General features: G+C 43.9%; 1 long non-coding RNA gene across 1 annotated transcript; it reads right to left on the bottom strand.

Annotated features, from left to right (window-relative positions):
* Positions 1–928: 928 nt before the first annotated feature.
* LOC143435708 (uncharacterized) lies at positions 929–8,586 on the bottom strand. Its single transcript, XR_013106170.1, has 3 exons — positions 8,535–8,586; positions 2,857–3,007; positions 929–2,613 (listed from the first exon to the last, which is right to left on the bottom strand). It is a non-coding gene; the product is annotated as an uncharacterized LOC143435708 (long non-coding RNA).
* Between the last annotated feature and the right edge of the window lie 213 nt (positions 8,587–8,799).

The following is an 8,799-nucleotide window of genomic DNA, read 5'->3' as shown; positions in this document are numbered from 1 at the left end:
TGGAGTTGTTGGCCAATGGAATTATGTAGACCACACCTCCCAACATTATAGACTATTGCTATTACTCCTTGCTTACGCTCCCAGAACTTAATGTTCAACTCTATGTTGAAGACACCAATGTTTGAGTCATAGACTATGGTAAAACCAAGCTGGTTCCCCACCTTAAAGTTCCATTCCTACAGGCTAGCTTTTCTAGTGCTAGATCGTGCAAGTACAGTGACAGAGAAGAAAAGCAATCGCCAGACCCACCCAGATGAGAGCCCAGTGAGTGACAGAACAACTGGTCTGGAAAGGTACGCCCACCAGTGGGAATGCTGGAAATGTTATAGAAGCAACCAATCACTTTCTGACTAAATTTAAGGTCTGCTCCTTGAGATGGAAGCCATACCCAGCACCATTAACAGAGTCAAGAACAAGTGGCTAGACAGATCACTAACTCTAGGGGAGGACGTTAGGCTACTGTCCTGCGAAGTGGATAAAGTAATAAACTGCTTACTAGCTTCTTAATTTTGATAACTATAGGTTAGTACAACTCAACCCTCGCCAGAGAAGCTTCTTCTTGCATCAGATGACAATTAACAGAGACCCTTGACTTCAAGAGAGAATAAGAGACTGAAGAGAGAACATCCTCAAATGGAACATCGATCACGATCACGCCCCCGCCCCCAAAGCCTCCAAAGGATCATCAAGGACGGGACAAGATAACTGAAAGATTTAAGCGCCAGAGATGTCGGATGACTATCAGGAAACAGTAGTTTCTAAACTCAATGGTGTGGGTGCATGTATACTACCACTCTTTGTGGTAGCATGCATAAGGCCTGCAGAAGCTCAAGGCCAATGAAATCCCAGATTACAAGCAAGGGTTTGTTACTGCAACTGATACCTTCTGGGATGGGGGGGGGGGGGGTTGGAGTGACGGGAGGAGAAAGGGAGAGAGGAAGAGGGAGGGAGAGGGAGAGAGGGAGAGGGGGAAGGGGAGAAGGGGGAGGAGGAGAGGGAGAGGGAGTTTTCTTTAAGAGTATGACCCCTGGTAGATTAACCATGCTCCAAGGGTTGGTCCCAGATACAAAAGATATTTGAGCAATCTGAAAAAGGCTTAAAAAAGAAACAAGAAAAAGAGAGGAAAATAGATAGCACACTGGTAGATCTGGGAAGAGTTGAGGGAGGAGAGAAGAAAATGATCAAAATGGATGATATGAAATGCTCTTAAGAATTTTAATGAAAATTTACTGAAGAGAATAAAGGGGTGAGCCACCGAACAGAGACGCTGTGTCCACATACTCGCATGCGCACCTACATCCACACGTAGGCACACATGAACACATACGCACAAAAGGACTACAAGACCCTTTAGTGCTCGCTGCCTCTCAGAGTCTAGAACCTGACCATCAAAGCTCCTGTAGCCTGGACTGTAGTGTCTCTAAAACAATCATGCCGTCTTCACTGTCCCTGCTGACGTTAAGTTCACTACACATCCGCCAGCCGCCTCGACTGCCCTCCTTTTTTCTCTACCCAACAGACAAATTCTTTTTCTAATTGTATTAGACCTCATGCTTCCTGTATAAAACATCCAGCAACGGACAGCAGCATGACTTCTTAAAGGCCACGGAGCCTCCAGGGGCCCAGTCTCCCTGTCTTTCCAGCCACACCTCCTTTCAGTGGCTTGCCCAGCTCATCCCAGCCTCCTGGCCTTGATTCATCCATGCTGAGTTTAACCCCTGCTCGATCATGCTCTTTGTGTTTCTCTCTCTCGGTGTCTGTCTCTCTCTCTGTCTCTGTCTCTCTCTGTCTCTCTCTCTCTATTTCTCTCTCTTATCTCCTCTCCCCTCCTCCCTCTCCTCTCTCCTGTCTCTCTTTCTATCTCCTCTCCTGTCTCCTCTCTCCCTCCTCTCTCTCTCTCTCTCTCTCTCTCTCTCTCTCTCTCTCTCTCTCTCTCTCTCTCACACACACACACACACACACACACACACACACATGCTTGTCTAATGCTTTCTTCCCTGTATGCAGCCCCTGTATGTACCCAGCCGTCCTCAATCCCCAAGTCAACCTCCAGCCCTATCTACCCTCCCACTGCTGTACTTTAACTCTCTGTCTCCTCCCACTAAAGTGAAAGCTCCTTATGGGCAGAGTCATCTGACCCATTGTCCTATGCTCTGTCCATGTGTTCGAGACCAGTTCCTGGCACAAAACATATTTTAGTAAATATTTGTCAAGTAACCCAGTGGCCCCTGACAACAGGACCTCCTCTTCAAAATTACCTAATGCCAATGCTTTGTTAGACACAGCACACCTGGAAGGCACAATTTTCAAAAACAAACAACTTATCTCTTTGAAGAGAATATTTCAAACCGCTGTGCGATAAGGCTGTATTCCCAAGTAAAGAAATGACTTGTCACGGGCCAGGCCCCCCGGCCGTTCATCTTTCATTCCTAGTGGATTAAGATCTTCCAGCCTGATTTCAGCACCCTGATTTTCAGACTAAACCTGATGAGTTATTTCCTTTCTCCAGACAATTGATAAACAGAAACTCCTGGTCAATTCTCAGTATCACTTCCTTCATCTTTCATGTTCACAAACCTGTCTGCGTCATCTTAATGTGGTCACAGCTCCACTCTGTGGAAAAACAAGGAAGGCAGGTTCAGAAATTTAATATCAGCATGTTTCCTGGGTGAACACTGAGAAAAAAAAAATCTGCTAAACTATGTATGAGAGAATGGTAATCTATTAAAACCCACACAGAGAGAGAATAGACTGCCAAAGGCTATTGGATTCTTATTTAGGTAGAAAGAAAAAAAAAAAAAAAAAACCTCTAAAAATTAAGTATGGATCCAGGGTCCAATCTATTTGATAATTTACCTGCTCCTTTTCCAATCTTCCGTTTCTTATTTCCGTTGGCTTGAACCGGCTTAACAACATTCTCTTAGGTATTTCAGCCCTGACAGTAGTTACTAAGACGTGCATTTAAAGAATTCACAACCACAGAACACAAAGTTCATTCTGGTCAGACCTAGAAATGAAATAATTAAAAGCAAAGCAAATGATTCCCTATGTCCGGATGAGATTCAGGCCATGGCAACAAGCAGAGGCAGCATGCCCTTTTCTGAAAAGACAAAAAAAGGTGGGGGGCGGGGGGGGGGGAAGTGGTGGATAATTTTTACTGACTAGCCTATCTTGACCCTGGCAGGGGGGAGTGGGGGGGCGGGGGGGGGGGGAACCGAGGCTGCCAATAGCCAGGAATAATAACAAATCAAGATCTCAGCGGTGTGCAACTGGAACAGCTTCCTGATCAGGTGCAGAAGTGACTTAATGATCTCTTCCAGGAAAGCCCGGCAATATTTTAACATTTTGAATGTGGCTGCCTTGAGATCATGGGTCTCCAAGCCACCTCAGACAAACACGATTTCTAAACACGATTTCTACTGCGGTCACCGCTGAGATCTTCAACCGATTCAAACCAGCTCCAACGTGTGTGAATATCGGAAAACAGTGTTACTGTCCCCTCTGTAGCCCCCAAGAGTTAGTGCGAGCCCCCATGTGCACTGGGTGTTTCACTGAACGCATTTAGAAAGCTTCTTCGCAAAGAAGCTAGAAACTTAGCCAAGTTTATCTTTGCCCGGCCTGAGATAAACCCTTTATCTCCACCCTCCCCCGCGCTTCTGTCTCTCTTTAGGCCTCAAGTTCTTCTATCAAAACAGCCTTAAAAGCAGAGGTCTAAATTCCTTAGCTCTAAAATAAACGTTTGCTGGAGCTTCAAGAATGACCTTCCTCAAGGAGCTGAGTGGGCGGCAGAACTTTGAGATCCAGCCTGTGCGAGAATAAATCCGAAAACAGGCAGGCAGACTGCAGGGGAGGTTCCTGGAACCTGCGAAAACTGCACGGTACAGCAGCTGCCGGCTTTGCCCACACTGTAGTTGCAAATTCGTTGCAAAATGTCAAACTGTAGCCGCTTTCCTTAGGTAGGGCATAGTCCATAGATGTGTAAACAATTAATTTTTTCCCTTCGGGAAAATAAGACACCTAAGGGACAGAGTTAGTACAACGACTGAACTCGGGTTTCACAAATAAATAAGAATTTATCTATCGGCAGACGTGGTCAAACCATGGTAAGCAGTGGATCAAAACGTGTGAGGTAGGATAGAATAAAAGACGGATTTTAGCAGTGTGGACATTAATATGCCCGTCCTTGTCTTCCAGAAGCTTCTACCTGTGATATTACGAACTCTGTTTACAATGATCAGCGCTCAGTTCTAGAACATAAATAGGAACTGAGCCTGTGACTGACAGATAGTTACTATGTGGACAATGATGAATAAGACGCAGCCCGCTGCAAAGCAATTTACAATATAATAGGTTTAGCCAGAAATGTGTGCAAATAATATCGAATCACTCAAAATGAAATTCAGGAAATCCCCAAAGTCTGGACAGGGTTCTCTTCAAGGCTGCCAGCAGCTGTTCCTGTCTGGACCTGCTTTCCCTTAGCCAAAAGCACGGAGGTCAATTAGAAGAAGCAGGCCTTTGCTGAGCCTGCAAATGCTAACAACTGCCCTGCCCCCAGCCTGTGGCTACACCAGCCTGCCTGGGCCTCTGTGTGGAGAGTTTGAGCCTTGACTCCCTAGGCCTGCCATCTAGCTGGCTGTTTTGGATAAGTATGAGTTGGGTAAATATTTTCTTGGGGCTGAAAATTTCTGACGATTTGGGTAAACGGACTCCAGAGTTTCTGGTGTTGGGTCAACTTTTTCTTTAGAAGAAAAAAAAAAGGCCTCATCCCTTTTCTTTCTGCCTTTTGAAGACATGTGGGTAAGTTTTGGATTAGCTTCTCTCTCTCTCTCTCTCTCTCTCTCTCTCTCTCTCTCTCTCTCTCTCTCGTTTTGTTAAACGTGAGAATGTGGACAAACCATGTTTAAGAAGATATCTCATCTTCACGAAAGTAGGCCCAATTTTACACTTTCAGACTCCCACCTGTATGTGAACAAAAGTCCCACCCTGTAAAATCATCCATTTAAAAGGATAAAAGAAATCTCAGTAAACGCCAAAGTGTTTATTTGATGGAATATATATATATGCATATATGTATATATATGTGTGTATATATGTTTATATATTTATATATATGTATATATGTATATATGTATATATGTATATATGTATATATATGTGTGTATGTATGTTTATATATATATATATATATATATATATATATATATATATGTATATATATATACACACAGAGAGAGAGAGAGAGGCCAGCAAGATGGCACAGACAGCAAATATGTTTGCTGCCAAGCCTGCCCACCTAAGTTTGATTTCCCGCCACACATGGTAAAAGGAGAGAACCACAGGTTTCAAGGTTTCTTCTTAACCCCACACGTGCACCATGGCACATGTGTCCCAGCCCCGTGTGCACACATGTAATAAATTAACAAATGCAAAACTATATAAATAGGGCATTTTGTAGTTTGGACTCATAGAAACAAATCTCAGAGACAATTCCATCTCGTTTATTTCATTATTCTGTTGCATTTTTGTCTGTTTTGAAGGACTAGGCATCTCACTGAGGACCTTCCACATGGGTCGTAATCACTGAGCTACATCTCCCAGTCCTAACTTTGACAAGGGTCTCACTATGTAGCTAAGGCTGACGTTGAACTCATTGTATAGATCAGAAAGGTCAGGAAACTTGTGATCCTCCTGCCTCAACCTCCCAAGCAGCTATAATTACAATCCTGGACCATTGGATGTAATCTCTTATTTTATGGACTAAAGAATTTACTCCTATTCATTCATTCACTCATGCATGGTTGGCAGGGTTTGTTTATACCAGTGACTACTAACAAGCGATTCCAGTTCCAGAGGCATCGGCACCCATTTCAAAGACAGACATTATTGGGTTGTACCCTGCTTTACCACATCAGACACTGTGGAGGAAAGGTCAGCATCTGGCAGTTTAGCAAGCCTTTCTAATACACCCACATGTCTGAGGATCCTTTCTCTGTACCCTATTAGTCAGGTGTATTAGTCAGGGCTCCTTAGCTTAATGGGATTAAAGAGAAAAGGGAGTCTGTTGGGCCATGGAAATGAAAATTTCAGAGAGTAATACTTCTTCCTGAATAATCTGTGAAAAATAGTATATATTTTTTTCAATACCTTCAATGCCCTGCTCTGTTAACTAAATACTACTCTGGTGTGGTTATCCACACCTTACTCCCAGGTAACCTGCTCTTGTCTGGTTTCCTGTTGCTGTCCAACAGATACTTTGGCAAGATGTTTGTGGTACTCAGTTCTTCCACCACCACATTCTCACTGGATCCATGAACGTTTTAGCCTGGGCTAAAACGTTCTCCATGCTGTCACCCCATCAGAGAGCTTGCCTTGGCTTCATGAACAGCCTCGTGTTTGACCATTGCACAAAAATCCCGTCTGTGCCAACCCTTCCTTACACATAGAGTCTTATGGGAGCCACGGTTAGCGGTGATAACATCCGCCATTACAAGATGGTGCTGGCATCCTGTGCTCTCACAAGTAAACAACTAACTGCGCAGGTGCAAGAGACGAAAGCGTGCCAAGCCACTGCCAATCCAGAGGCGTAACAAGGGGTAATGAGTGAACAGCCAATCAGAAGTAAACACGCCACTCTACGGTACATATAGCAGTGCCTCTTCCGGGTTCGGGGTCTTCCACTTCAGCTGGTACGAGAATAAAGCCTCTCTGTGGTAACTACCCGAACACTGCCTCACGTGTCTCTTTCACGGGTGAAGGGGACTTAGAAGGGGCCCGGAATACCTATTTTTATTTTTTATTTTTTTATTATTTATTTATTTATTTATTTATTTTTTGGTTTTTCAGATAGGGATTCTCTGTATAGTCCTGGATGTCCTGGAACTCACTCTGTAGATTAGGCTGGCCTCGAACTCAGAAATCCGCCTGCCTCTGCCTCCCAAGTGCTGGGATTAAAGGCGTGCGCCACCACTGCCCAGCGAACACCTATTTTTAATCCAGGCTCTGATCCATACGGTACAGCTGTAGATTACCATTCTTTCAGGAACTGTTTTATTATTTCTAAAACCTGGTATTCATTTCAGTAAATGCACGTGATGGTAAGGATTAGAGGAATTTCATGTAAGCCAACGGTTGGATGATTAAACCTCACAGGGTGGGAGAGACTTAAGTAACAGATAATAACACATACTTGCCAAGTTCCAATGTGTTTGCACTAACATGACATTTGTTCCTAATCTTCAGTCTGTCTTAATCACCTACTGAGTGCGTTTGAGAGACGCTACTCATGTTTAGTGCAGCTCCTTCCATTTTGGGGGGACTTGTGAGGGGAGCCTTCTAACGATGCCGCCTTTACCAGAGCAAAATGAGGATGGGAATACGGGAATACGGGCAGGCTGGCGATTTTGCAAGTGCATCTTTAACCAGATAGCTTCATTCATATGTGAGCTGAAGTTACTAATGCTCTTGTTACTGAGAAGTAGGTGGCCATTCTCCAAAACTGCTTGGTCTGTAGCAAGGGACATTTGATTTTCATTTGCTTGAGTCCATCATTGGTCCCTCAGGTGATTTGACGCTCCAGAGAGGAAGAAAGGGGCTGTTGTTATCACAATAAAATTAAATAATAGCCAACAACCATATTGTCAGCTATCTCGAGTTGCTTACCCTCCTGGAGACTCATTCAATTCCCCACTGAAAACTGCCTTCTTTGCCATTTAAATCAGAGTTTGCTATGAGTGAGAGACTGCTAGCTTTTCACCAGATGCATTTTCACCAGATGCTTTATAAAAAGTAACAAGACATCTAAATTTTAAGGTAGAAAATGGCAGCCCCAAATAAAGACCTTTCTCACCTAGGTGTCATGTATGTAAGTTTGGCCAGTGAGGGCTCACAGAGGGAGTTCAACTGGAAATGAGAACAAAGAATATCCTTTGCTTCCGGATTCTTCCTTGCTGTTTGCTGAAACACAACCCTAATGTCTGGATGGAGGGTGGTCCTTCTGAAGCATGAACTGGGAGGCAGAACGAACGGGCTCTTACATGCTTGAGACAGCAGACCGTTCAATATTTAGGAATTTTGCAAGCTCCTTGTGAAATCCTTGTGGCTTGAAACTGTTCATGGTAGGAATATTTTCTCCATAGGAACTAAGCAAATGCTATACAAATCAAGACTGCTCCTCCCTACCCCTTGCCCTAAAAGCCAGTTTCCTTTCCTACTACTGTGGAAATGGTAGAGAAAGGCCCTGAGGCCCTGAGAGTCACAGACAGCTCATCATCCAAGCCTCAGTCTTGATGACAGAAAACGCAGTCTCCCTCTTACCTAGATATTTCCCTGTCTGCTTTCTGCAGGACAAAGCCAAGCCTAATTAGAACAAATTCCTACACTGAACCCTGGGGTCCAACTACCTCATGCCTGTAGCTTTGTGACAACAAGGAAGCTAAAAGAGAATTTCCTGACTGGTTTTGCTTAAGTCAAGGATCCACATCCTTAGTGTCATAGCAGCCAGGAATATGGGTTCCGTGATACAAACTGATACAAACCTGATACAAACCTGCTCTCCCCAAATTGTCCTTGTAATAGGGCCTGTTAGTTTACACCTGCAAAACAAGACATGGGCCAAGCATGGAGTCCGAATTAGTCCACTGCGCTACCATTAACATGCAGATCTCTAATGTCCTTCAGTATCATCTAATAGATCCCTTTAAGCCTATACATCTGAATTATTTTTCAAAACTCCATCATAAATAATGCAAACATGTTCTTATAATTGTTAGATACAGATGTTCCGAGTTGTACCCACATAGC

Source organism: Arvicanthis niloticus, chromosome 22, assembly GCF_011762505.2.
Source record: "Arvicanthis niloticus isolate mArvNil1 chromosome 22, mArvNil1.pat.X, whole genome shotgun sequence".
Lineage (NCBI taxonomy): Eukaryota > Metazoa > Chordata > Mammalia > Rodentia > Muridae > Arvicanthis > Arvicanthis niloticus.
Note: the sequence above shows the minus strand (reverse complement) of the source record. Positions and strands in the feature narration are given on the sequence as shown.